The following is a 13,269-nucleotide window of genomic DNA, read 5'->3' as shown; positions in this document are numbered from 1 at the left end:
TGCTCAGAATCTAATAGAACTACCAGTGTTTTTTTCCAAACTATGGCAACAATGCAGAATATGCGCTACATCAACTGGACGTGCTTAGAGAATTACGCTTCTATTTACACAGGACAAAGGACTTCAGAAAATCTGACCAATTATTTGTTTCCTTTTCAGAATCTAAAAAAGGTGCTCCTGTATCTAACATCATACTTATAAAATGGCTATCAGATTGCATTACCTTTATATACAAATCTCACAGCAAAGGTCTACCCTTTAAAGTTAAAGGTCATTCTACGAGAGCCATTGCAGCCTCATCTGCCTTTCTGGCTAGACTACCAATTTGTGCTGCTGCAACATGGGCAAGGCCTCATACCTTTATCACTCATTATAAAGTGGATTTGGCCTCCAGGAACAGGGCCTCTTTTGGGTCTACTGTTCTGGAGAATATTCTCTCATGAGCCACCCAAGAAAGTTGGTGCTAGGGACACTGTCCCAGCAGTTAAAAATGAAGGTGAGATAGGACAACATCACATAAATAAGTTATGTTCTCACCATAATGTTCCATGTGTGTTGTCCATCTCACCTTCATTCTTGCATCCCATCCTCCTTCCCCCAGCCTTTGGCTCCTGGAAGACAGAGTGGTCAGGTTTGGAAAATATGTTCTCTGACCTTCTTCTCTGTTGTTAAGTTTGAATAATTTTTACTGTTACATATTGTTTTATCAGCAAACAAGATCTGAGGAGCTTTCCTAGGGCGTGATGGGATAGGGATACAGCCATGAGCCACTGGAAGACCTCAAGCTTTTGTAAATGGCTGAGTCAGAACCAAGGATGGGTTCCAAACCCACCAGTTAAGGATGAAGGAGAGATGGACAACACACATGGAACGTTATGGTGAGTACATACCTTCATTTTTCCTTCATGCAGTGTTGCCTTTTGCATTCTATATCTTTTGCTGTATTGTTTTACATATCAGTTTAGTGTTATAATTTGTAGCTATTAGTTTTCTGTTCATGTTTTGTTGCTTTTGGCCCAGTTGGTGATTGAAAATGGTTCTGTACAGTCTTCTAACTTTGTTACATAATTTAAATAAAATAAAACTCAATAAATTTATGTACAGAGCTACTGCCTTTGGTTAAAAATCTTAAGGACATCCCTGGCATAAAGTCTAAAAAATAACTTCCTAAAAAAAATGACTGTGCTTTCATGTTTCTGTCATCCACTACTTGGGACTCTTTCCTTTAATAGGAAGAAATATTATATGTACATCTGAAGATGTTTTGTTCCACTGTAATCAAATCAATAGATAAAAATTCCCACATGATTCCGGAAAACCACCTCTGTTACTTAAAAAATTCAAGCCATGATGTCACAAGGACCATAAGGTCTCTTAAATGGGACAAATATGATTGTGAGCTAGTGGCAGCCCATGTGGGAGTAAATGACCTGAGGAGCTCAACTCAGAGGGACATTCCATGATGTATGATCAAACTTACTATCCATACTAAGAGGATGGAAAGACATTGATCTTGAGTGGCATCTTGTATTCATCATGACACAGCAAACTCAAACTCAGTTTTAGATAACATCATAGTGATACTACTCAGCACTAGAAGGAAAAACTGAAAGATGACTGAACTTGGCCCACCTCCTGTATGAACATATTTGTATTTGTGTAGCTGCTGAGACATCATTTTGATGCAATAACAGCACTCCCAGGGTTTAACACGTCATGCCTTTAGGCCCTTAGATGACTCCATGAAAGTATCTGCATTTGTCAGAAATACTATCACCTCACATCAGCTAACCTAAAATCTTAATATAGAGCACCTGGAGATCCACATCACCATAAACAAATCCAACTATTTCTTAATTACAAGATAAAGATTTTAATATCAAAGAAAATACAGTCTTATTAGGAGCTTTCAACTACCCAATCATGAACTGGCACATGTATACCTCTAAACATGAATATGCTCAGTATTTCCTAGACTTTTGTTAATACAAATTCACCGGAACAAAAGATAAAGCTTCCCACTCAAGTCTCAAATTTCCTCAACCTTTTCCTTATTAATCTAGCACCCAAATGTACCCCTCCCTGCATCTCTTAATCCCTAGTTAAATCTGCCTATGAAATTAAGGTATCTATAAACTCCAAGGGAAACTACTACACTTTCTTCAGTTATTTTAGAAATTAAAGAATAATATCCAACAATGCACTGAACTTATCCATAATAGTGCTGCATATTCAAGTCCAAAGGAAAATGTCAATATATTAGCAAACAAATATAGTGCTAACTTCATCCCACCTACCCTTATGTTTGCCCCAGTTTCTCTGAAAATATACTTTCCTCCAAAATAGCCTTGAAACAAGTCTTATAATTTTTGTCAAAGTATACAATTATTAATTTCTTGAGACCAGACAACATACTAGGTTGCATTCTCATCAGTGTCAAGAATGCACTATCTACACCTCTACTTAAACTGTTCAGCCTCAGCCTATGTACACAGCTTGTGCCTGATGCCTGAACACTGCAGCCACTGTAACTCCACTACTCAAGTGAGGCCCCTCTGCAGACCTGGGTAAATATAGGTCCAGCAGCCTCACCAGCCCCATATACGAAACATAGAGTATATCATAGCAGAGTTCATTTATGCAGACATAGGCAACTTATCCAAGCTAAACCCCAACCAGTTTGATTGTTTGATTTCAAGGAAGGCATGTCCTGTCTTTTGAACCTACTGAGGTTCTTGGAAAATGTTCTTGGAAAAGGTTACAGAGGCTGCAGACAGTAGTATTGCATGCACACTGCTTATCTTGACCTGGTTAAGGCTTTTGTCACCGCCCCTCATGCTAGTACTATTGACAAACTGCACGAACATACATTATCTATTGGATTGTAAATTGGCCATCAGATTGATCTTCTGAATGTAACATTGTAAATATTCAATTACCTAAGGGGATTAGTGTTAACCTCCCCCCTCTGTTTGACAATTATTGTGCTGTTATCTGAGTCAATACCCCTGATGACTAAAAGATGGGCACTGTTATCTGCTCATCCACTGATAAAAGAACTGAAACTTGCTCATATCAGGTATACCAAAACTGGTGTCAAATGCAGCACAGTAGCATTCAGCCAAAAAATAAATAATATATATATATATATATATATATATATATATATATATATATATATATATATATATATATATATATACTCCTGTGTGTTTATAGATGGTACTCCGGTACTCCACTTCAAACAAATACAGTAATAAGGGATGTGGGTGTTTATGTGGCCATCTCTTTCTTTCATTTGACCTTATCCATTTTCACCATAGTCAAGAAATCATTCTATCTGGCCTAATTACTTTCCAATGGAATATCTTCAAGATCCAAAGAAGTCATCATGCCCCGTTACTGTTTTTATATCAGATCCATCCAAAAGTACAATGTCCGCTTTGGTATGTTTAAATGCAACCGTATCACTTAAATGAAATGGTGCCAAAAATGTCTTACCAAGAAAATGAAAGGCCTTAGGCCTTGACTCATTTAACTATACACCAATAGATGAGCATGGCTCTCATTATGCCAGGTATCCTAAAGGCTGCTCCGATGTGACACCGTGTCTCACTTTTCAAGTCATGAGCAAATTAAATAAAATTTGTTATAGCTCCAGAAAAGCAGCATGTTGCTTTACATAGCCAGCAGATTACTTTATTGCTGGATTCACTTACATTACTATGTTATTTACAGGACAGGAGAAAGAAATTATTTAAATTTAAAAAAAAATTGAGGTAGGAGTACTATACCATATCCAGCTTGTGATCTGTTTATAGATCTTTACTGTATATCTATATGTTCCTGAGGTAGAATCAATGAATAAGCAATAAAGTGAACTAATACTTAAACTTGCATCTGATATTAGAGTGCATAACCATCTATCTGTAGGTCTAAATATACCATTGTGAATGGACAGGAGATTTGAGAGACATTTGCTAGTCAGTGGCACTTGCTTTGTATGACAAGGTGCATGTCAATGAGTCAGGTGCATTTTTCATAGACACATCCTTCTGAATGCGGTAGGGAGGTGAACGTTTAGAGTTATCAAAGTATAACCAAACTAAGCAGTGCAGGGGATGCTGAAGGACTGAAAGGATAGGGGACAAGGATCAGTGCAGACAAGAGAGCATGAGTCAAAGCTTGTACACATTGCATGTATCAATGAATGTTGTTAAATACATTGCACACAAAAGTGTACTGATGTGAATGTTGCCAAAATGTCCAGTCACCCAGAACTAAGTATGAGATATGGGGTATTAAAAAAGGAGCCCGACACAGACAGGAACATAAATAACAATATACCAAGACTGAGTGATAAGTGGTATAAAAACACATGGCCATACAGGAAAGGTAGAGACACATACATAATCCTGACATTCAGGAATAGTGATGTCATGCATACCTCTCAACTGTCTGGATTTTTGCAGAATGTCCAGATTTTTGCCTTATATTTTTGATCTGTTTCTCTAAAACTGTGGTTTGCTGGTAAACAATTGTCAAATTGTTGAGGACTGAAGTCAGAAAATAATGATAGAAATTTGAGTTTTATACTTCTTTTCCTTTATAAAATCCATGCTAATGCAAAACCTATTATTCTATCAACTTCATAAGCTTGTAAGAGCAATATTTACAACGTGCCCCTATTTGGGGGCCTTTGTCTTCCCATTATTGATGGCTCTATCTATATTTCTTGCTATAAGAGGTTGAGAGGTATAATGCCATGGATAATACTGCCAATCAGGAATAGTGATGCCAGTCAGGAATAGTGATGCCATGGATAATCCTGCCATTCAGGAAAAGTGATGCCAAAGGAAATCTTATCAATCAGGAATGGTGATGCCATGGATAATCCTGTCAATCGGGAATGGTGATGCCATGGTGAATAATACTGCTATTCAGAAATGGTACTGCCATAGATAATACTGGGGTATATATACGTATTAATTTCCATAAATATTCTTGACATACTCGAATGGAAGTGCCATAGACAAGTGATATTTGTCCTGTGCTTATTCTAGGAAGATACAGCTGTCTCTCTGCAGTTATTAACATAATTGTACAGTGCTTTTGAGATGTTAACAACTTCCAATAGGCATCAGTGTTCTCAGGGTTTGAGGGAGGTTGAAATTTTGCTAGGGTGTGACTTAATAGTAGGAATTTTGCCGTAGAATAATTTCTAAAAGTTCAAGGTTTAGCTGGGGTTGCAGTTTTTTACTTTTCTTTCAAAGGAGACAGCTTTATGACTGACTAGACCACTAAACACATTACACTGGGAGGGGGTGAAACATTCTCTTATGATTGAGAAAGACCAGGTTGAGGGTGTTGGCACCTGTAGTAGTCATACAGACTAGCCTGTTAAGGCTGTTTGTGTTTACAACATTCAGTAATCTCTGGCCCTGTATGTTTGAGGTCATGTATGATTCCCAGTTTATAGTGGGGTAATTATAGCTGCCCATGAATATGGTATTAGGTTGAATGGGAAGTGTTCCTAGTATGTTTAAGCATGTGTTATGGGTTTTCTGGGTAAAAAAATGATGACCCATAGCATGCAAGGATATGTATAGGATTTATGTCTATGGTAATTTGGATATGGAGAAGCTCAAGACCTTAAGATGTGTTCATTGTGATATAAATTGATACATCTCCATCTTTTACTCCTTCTTGTAAAGTAGTTGGTATAAATCTGTGGACGGCATTATAGCATTGCACAACAGGGGTGTTCTCTGTGACTTTAAATCTCTCAATAACTGCAGAGACATCTACATTCTCCAGGGTGAAGAGAGCTTGCAGGTAGTGGAGTTTCTTGTTTATATTCCTGGCATTGAGCAGTAACACATTTAGATTTTCTTGGGTTAGTTTTGCCATGTCAGAATGTTTATCAGGTTGGCAGTTCCTAAAAAGGCCATATGGGAGTGGACAAGGTATTAGGTGATATTAAAAAGCCTGCAGGGGACAGGTGCAGACCATCCCTAAAAAAGCTGTGTGGTCTGTCAACAATATCTTCACAGAATGGCAAATATTATACCCCCTTTGAATAACTCCAAAAGTTAAGCCAATTATTAAAGTCCATTACCTTCACTTCATATTGTGTCATCATACTTAGAGAGGGTGGAATGCTGTAAGAGCATTTTCAGAAATGTTATCAGTAGATAAATTTAGGAGGCCAGTCACTGCAAGAATGTGGGTATCTCAGAGTGACCCTAAATCTTGTGAAGTGTTAATTATTTCAGCAGAATGTTTATTATGAACAGAAGTGGCAAACTCTAGCTCTGACTAGCATGTCATAAGGATAGTAGTAAGCCCTCACCAAAGAGTGTGCATCTGCCTGTAAATAACCAAATATGCATTACATTTTGAATAGGTTTGTTTTAAATGTGTTGTGCTGTGATGCTTAGCAAATTTTGGAAGAACTAATGATGACAATGCTATACCTTTAAAAAACATTAATGTTAGCCCACAAGCTGAAAATGGTATCTAAAAATGTGATTATGGAGTGTGACAAAACTGAAATGTTACCCTTTCTACAATAGCCGTTTAATCTACATTTTATCATTTTGCCATAACCATACATGTGATATGTACTATTTTAACTAAAGGAAAAAAATAGAAGGTTTACTAAACACAGAAAGCATAATTAAGTTAGTTAAATATCAACATTAATATCTATATATCTACGTGTGTGTGTGTGTGTGTGTGTGTGTGTGTGTGTGTGTGTGTGTGTGTGTGTGTGTGTGTGTGTGTGTCGGCATGTGCAAGCACAACACTCTTACTCAACAGGCAATTGAAGTAACTAGTGTTCATGTGGACAAAAAGTAATATCCTGTAACCCAAGTAGCAATGAAAACTCTTTTAACAAGTATTACACCCTGTAGGTTTATTTCCTAATTTAAGACAAGATGGATTGGATTGATCAATAATTCCCTTGATTCAATAAACTTTGGCAAAACATGAAGGAGAGATATCAGCTATGTTGTCAGAGATACATAGCTCAGCAAAGAAAATCATGTGAAATTAGAAACTTCTAAAAAAGCTAAAACGTGGGTCGGAGGGATGGGCTAGATAAATTTAACACGGAGTTCTACCAAAAGATTCCAGTTAGTAAGCGAAAAACTATGTGTCAGCATGACAGGAAAAGATCTTCAATTCAGAGCACACTAAAAGATAAAGTAGGGGTTAAGTCAACAAAAGAAGTTATCACAGAGTATGAAAGCAATGGGCACATAGCCAGAAGCACCTTAAGAAAAGCAGGTGTTGTCACTAAGACAGATGCACATGAATGTCAGACTGAGAATACAGAAAAGGGAACCAGCTTGCTTCATATCCATATTTTAAACTGGAAATGTCTTAGTTTTCAGAGGGACTCACAATGTACAGATAATGAGACTTTTCTAGGAGCCAGTACCTTTTAGAACACTAGTAATCAAGTTAACATGTAGTCACATTTTAATTAGTTACTTAGGGATAGATAAGACAAAGTTCAGGAATTTAGGCAGATTTTACAGGCTTGCTATTATTAACAAAATAGAAAATGTCTGTATCAATTGCCCAGAATGTCAAAAAAACACAGGGAATCTACATTCCTTGACAGCCTCATGGACTACATGTGGAATGACCCAATCTATGAAACTTTGAATCCATGAAATCCAAAGTTTAGAAACTCCTTGAAATCCTTGCCAATAGTAGCAGTCCCATTTAAATGAATAGTAATGGACATTTTAGGTCATCTAATGAGGTTAAGTAAGGGACATCAGTATTTACTAGAAATAAGTAACTCTTCAAAATACAATGTCAAAGTACTTTATAGCTAAAGTAAAGGTTCTGCTTTTCTCCAGAGTAGGAATTCATTAAGAGATTCTTATGGAACAAGGTACCTCATTCATATCCAGAGTACTGAATGGACTCTGATAATCCTTTAAGGTAAAACAGCAAAGGATATCTGTATGCCATCCATAAACAGATGGATTAGTTTAATTATTTAACAATACCTTAAAGTCTATATCAAGGAAAACCACAGAGTAGGATATAAAAAAATGGGAACAATTACTCCCATATCTCCTCTTTCCCATAAGGAGATTTTCCAAGGCTCAACTCAGTGTACTCCAACAGATATCATGAAGGCTTGTTGGATATAGTAAAAGGAGATGACAAAGAAGAAAGCATCCCCTTTAAAAGTGCAACAGAGCATTTTACAGAATTACAGGAGGTGTTAAGAAAACAAAAATTATATTAAAATAACATATGAAAAGGGAACATGGGAAACAAAACAAAGACCTTATAATAGAAATGCAGTAGATAGTTCAAAGCAGGAGACAAAATACTTGTGTTAAAGTCCATGACCAAGAACAGGGTCCATTCAAACTAACAAGAGTCTTTTGAAGTTAAAGAAAAGACAACTGATATAAATTATAAAGTGAGACAACCCGGAGAAAAGAAACAAGGACAGATATACCACATACATGTTTTGGTGCTTTTGAAAGAAACTGAGGTATTGGTAGTGATTGTGTTTTCAGAAGACATTAAAGCTCCCAAACCATATCCAGAAGTCAGGATGGATGAGACACCATCAGCATCTCAAGGAGTCTGAACTGAGGAGCAGGGTATATTTTCAGAGATGCCTGGCAAGACCAAGTTTAACCCAGTACAATCCTGATACTGTGCACAGTGAAAAAGTAAGTGTATAACCATATCAGATACCAGAATACATATCAGATACCAGAATACAATTGCCTAGCAATTACAGAAGAGGTATAGACATTGCTTAATGTTTAGGTCATACAGGAATCCCAGAATCTGTGGAATAACCTCATTGTATTAGTCTTCAAACCTGAAGGATCATCCATACTTTGTAATGATTGGCAGAAAACTAAACGCCATCTCAAATTAAATTCAAACCTTATATCTTGAATGGATGAACAAGTACTAGTGGAAAATGTAGGCAAATGCTATATTTCTTTCCACTCTGGAATTTAAAATAAAGGCTATTCAATTATATTACAGCAGTTGCCATTACATGTGGATATGTTTTTCAATTTATGTAATATCTGAAGTAGTAGGCAGTAGAAATCACTATAATATGAGCAGTAGCCTATCTACATCTTATTGTGTAAGACTGTTGAATGTCACACATGGTGATATGCATTGTATCTCTCATATTTTTTTACACTGGGCAACATCATCTGGTAAATAATGCAATTCTGAGAAAGGATGATCTCAGTATGTTAAGAAAAGGTGATCTCTTACAGGAGCAGTACAAATAGCTGTGGCAAGATTTGCTAAGGCAAGTCCTTGTAGTGAGTGGCCATTACAGGGCTCTACTGCTGCTGAAAGGTCATTAACATGATTCACTGGGCCCATTAAAAGCCACAAGACATCAGTTGAGCACAGAATGTCTAAGGTTGGATTGAGTTACTTTCTAAGCAGCTGAGAGAGAGAGATCAGTGCTTAATAGTAATACTACTTGTTTCTTGTGTTTGCAAACTCATGACTGGTGATTGCTATGATGTTCATGCAGGGGGACATGACATCCTAGATCTTCACTCTGGCTAGTATAGCCCTAAATACATATTATAAATAGTTGTGGCTAACTCCTTTCATATGTTGTATGCATGCATTTCTTTTCTGGGTACTCCATGGCCACGCAGTCTGGTATTGGTCAAGTCCAGGAATGATTATATAAATACACAGCTCAAATTATTCTTGGACACTGGACTACATGCAGCTTTATTATATGTTCATTAGATGTAGCATTATATCAGTTACTGTCATTATCACATGTTCACTTGTGGCATTTTACCAGTTACTGTTATTATCACATGTTCACTTGAGGTGGCATTATATCACTTACTGTTATTATTGCATGTTCACTTGAAGTGGCATTATATCAGTTACTGTTATTATTACATGTTCACTTGAAGTGGCATTATATCAGTTACTGTTATTATTACATGTTCACTTGAAGTGGCATTATATCAGTTACTGTTATTATTACATGTTCACTTGAGGTGGCATTATATCAGTTGCTGTTACAAGATAAGATAAGATAATATTCTTTTATTGTCATTATACAAAGTACAATGAAATTTGTAGCAATCTTAAAGGTGCATTCACATATAATAAACAAGTTAAACAGAAAAAAACAATACAATATAATATAATACAATACAATAGATCAAAGCAGCTAAATTATTGCACTTGGATGTATTGCACATATAAAATTAAATTGCAGTTGGTAATGGTAAAAAAACAGAATAAAATAAAATACAAAGAATGTAAACATATACTTTATAGTTCAAAAGTGACTGTTATTTGTGCTGATCAAAGTCAATCAATGTAAAAGTTTGACATTATTCAATTCTCGTATGGCTCTGGGACAAAAGCTGTTCTTAAGTCAATTTGTCCATGATGGAATGGACCTAAACCATCTGCAGAAGGCAGCAACTTAATCAGGTAATGTCCAGGGTGGGAAGGGTCTTTCAAGATGTTAGCTACCCTGCTAAGACAGCGAGATCTGAACAGTTCCTCCAAGGAGGACAATATACAGCCAATGATTTTCTGGGCAGAGTTTATGATCCTCTGAAGAGCTCTACTGTCTCCCACTGAGCTGCTGCCATACCACATAGAGATGCAGTATGACAGCACACTCTCAATGGAGCAGCGGTAAAAAGACACCAGAAGCTCCTCTTGCAGGTTATTATTCCTGAGAATCCTAAGGAAATGGAGTCTCTGCTGTGCCTCCTTAACAGCCTCTGTGGTATTTATGGACCAGACGAGGTCCTCTGCAACATGTATACCCAGAAACTTGAAGGCAGAAACCCTTTCCACACAATATCCGTTGATGTATATTGGGTTAGAGTATGTGCTGTGCTTCCAAAAATCTATTATGAGTTCTTTTGTTTTGGTGGAGTTCAGAGCGAGATTGTTCTCAATGCACTATGCTGTCAGTCTTTGGACTTCATCCCTATGGGCTGTCTCGTCTCCTCCTGAGATGAGTCAAGCCACTGTTGGGTTATTGCAAACTTAATGATGGTGTTGGTAGAATAGGAGGGGACACAGCCATGAGTACAGAGAGTATACAGAAGGGGGCTCAACATACAGCCTTGTGGGATGTCAGTGTTGAGTATAATAGTAGAGAAGAGATAAGGGCATAATCTAACCATCTGAGGGTGGTTAGTCAGAAAGCTTTTGATCCAGTGCCAGGCAAGTTGTGAAAGTCCTAAGCCAGCAAGTTTGATGACCAGTTTGTCTGGAATGACTGTGTTGAAAGCTGAACTGAAGTCTGCAAACAGCATCCTCACATAGCTCCCCTGCTGCCCAAGATGGGAAAGTGTAGTATGTGAGGCAGTAGAATTTGCTGTGTAAGCATACTGATGTGGGTCACTGATGGCTGAGAGACTGTCTTTGATATATCGCAGGACAAGTTGTTCAAAGCATTTCATAATGGCTGTAGTAAGTACCATTGGGTGGTAGTCATTAAGGCTGCTGATTACAGGTTTCTTTGACAGTAGAATGATTGTAGAAGACTTCAGGCAGGATGGAATGATGGACTTAGAGAGGCACAGGTTATAGATCTTTGTAAAAACATCAGAGAGCTGATCCACACATTCTTTCAGCACCTGTCCTGCCACTCCATCAGGGCCAGCAGCTTTTCTCAGGTTGACCACTCTGAGGACATGCCTCACATCATTCTCTTTTACTATGAAGGTGTGGTTAAAGGAAGTTGCTGTGAGTGACATGAGACTGCTGTGGCCTATCTGCAGGGGCCTAGATGTGACTAACTCTACTGTTCCCACCATAAAATGAACTAAAAAGTAATTAAGTTCCTCTGCCATCAAAGCTTCCACATCAACAGCCATACAGTTACTAGTTTTATAATTAGTGATCCAGTGGCAGGCAGGTGGATCACTGTTTGTGATGTGGTCCTCAATCTTCCTTTTATAGTCACTTTAGTCTCTCTGATGGCTCTCTTTAGGTAAGCTCTAGCCTTGCTGTAAAGGGCTTTGTTGCCAGACCTGAAGGCTACATTGTGGTGCTTGAGGGAAAGATCTATCCTCCATTGTCAGTCATGGCTTCTGGATGGGACACACAAAAATATGTTTACTGACAGTGACATTGCCAACACAAGTTTTATATAACAAAGTACATTCGATGTGTACATTTCCAAATCCTGGTCCTCAAAATTGTCCCAATTAGTCCTTTCAAAGCAATCCTGTAACTCCAAGAGTGCTCCTTCAGGCCATGTTTTAACATTGTTAATATTGTTTAATATTGTTATTCTTTTACAAGTAACAAGGGTTGGGAGTTGGTAAAATAGTTATGGTGTTTTACTTCACAGACACAAGGTACAGGATATGATTCTCACCTTTCGTTATTGTCTGGTTATTGGCCAGGCATGTAATAGTCCACCAAGTGATTGCTTAATATTTTCCTGTGAAGCTATGAACAAAGAAGCAATAGATGCTAATGGTCTTTCCATTGTCCAGGATTTAGGGGACATGGGCAATGTTGACTTTACTCAAGTGTCAGTTGATGCTGTCCATATCTTGGAGTCAGCCTCTTAGACTGTGGGCATAGCCCTATCCAGTGTGATGATATTGGCACTATGACAATGATACCTGAGACAAAGATGGATGTAGACTTATGTTCCCAGAGGAGTAGACATCTCCAGCAAGACGTTTACCCACTTTTGGAATGTATGAGGTTAGATATCAATACTGTATTATATGTGGGAGTACCTGGCATGCAGGTGTCATGTTACTGCCTATGTTTGGCTACACAGCACACCACAGAACTACAGAGCCCCATGAAAATAAATGGCACAGTAGAACAGGGTGCTCCCATAGCCACGAATACTCCCACACATGCTACCCATTACATGACTTTCATAATGCCAATCATACACAAAGGTGGACATTACTGCATTTCATGATCTTGTGATACCTTGCAGTCTCTATTCCCTACAGAGAACATCATGCAAAACTGTTACTGCCTAAATGGCAGGGTAGATATGGACTGGCAGGATCACAGACAGATGTAACACATCTCTTCCATTAATCCAATTGCAATGTGTCATGGCTAGCCATGTGGCTTTGCATCATTACTCTGTATAGGCTCATCATATTTTCAGCAACATGTCAGCTTGATGATTGACATATGTCCTAGCTGAACCAAAAAATCTCAAGTGGACTTTCTGACAATGAGGAAATTATGCACTGTAATGCCTCATAG

The sequence above is a fragment of the Protopterus annectens genome, chromosome 3.part0 (genome assembly GCF_019279795.1).
Source record: "Protopterus annectens isolate FY-2018-M chromosome 3.part0, PAN1.0, whole genome shotgun sequence".
In the NCBI taxonomy this organism is placed as follows: Eukaryota; Metazoa; Chordata; order Ceratodontiformes; family Protopteridae; genus Protopterus; species Protopterus annectens.
This window is presented reverse-complemented; position numbering follows the sequence as displayed.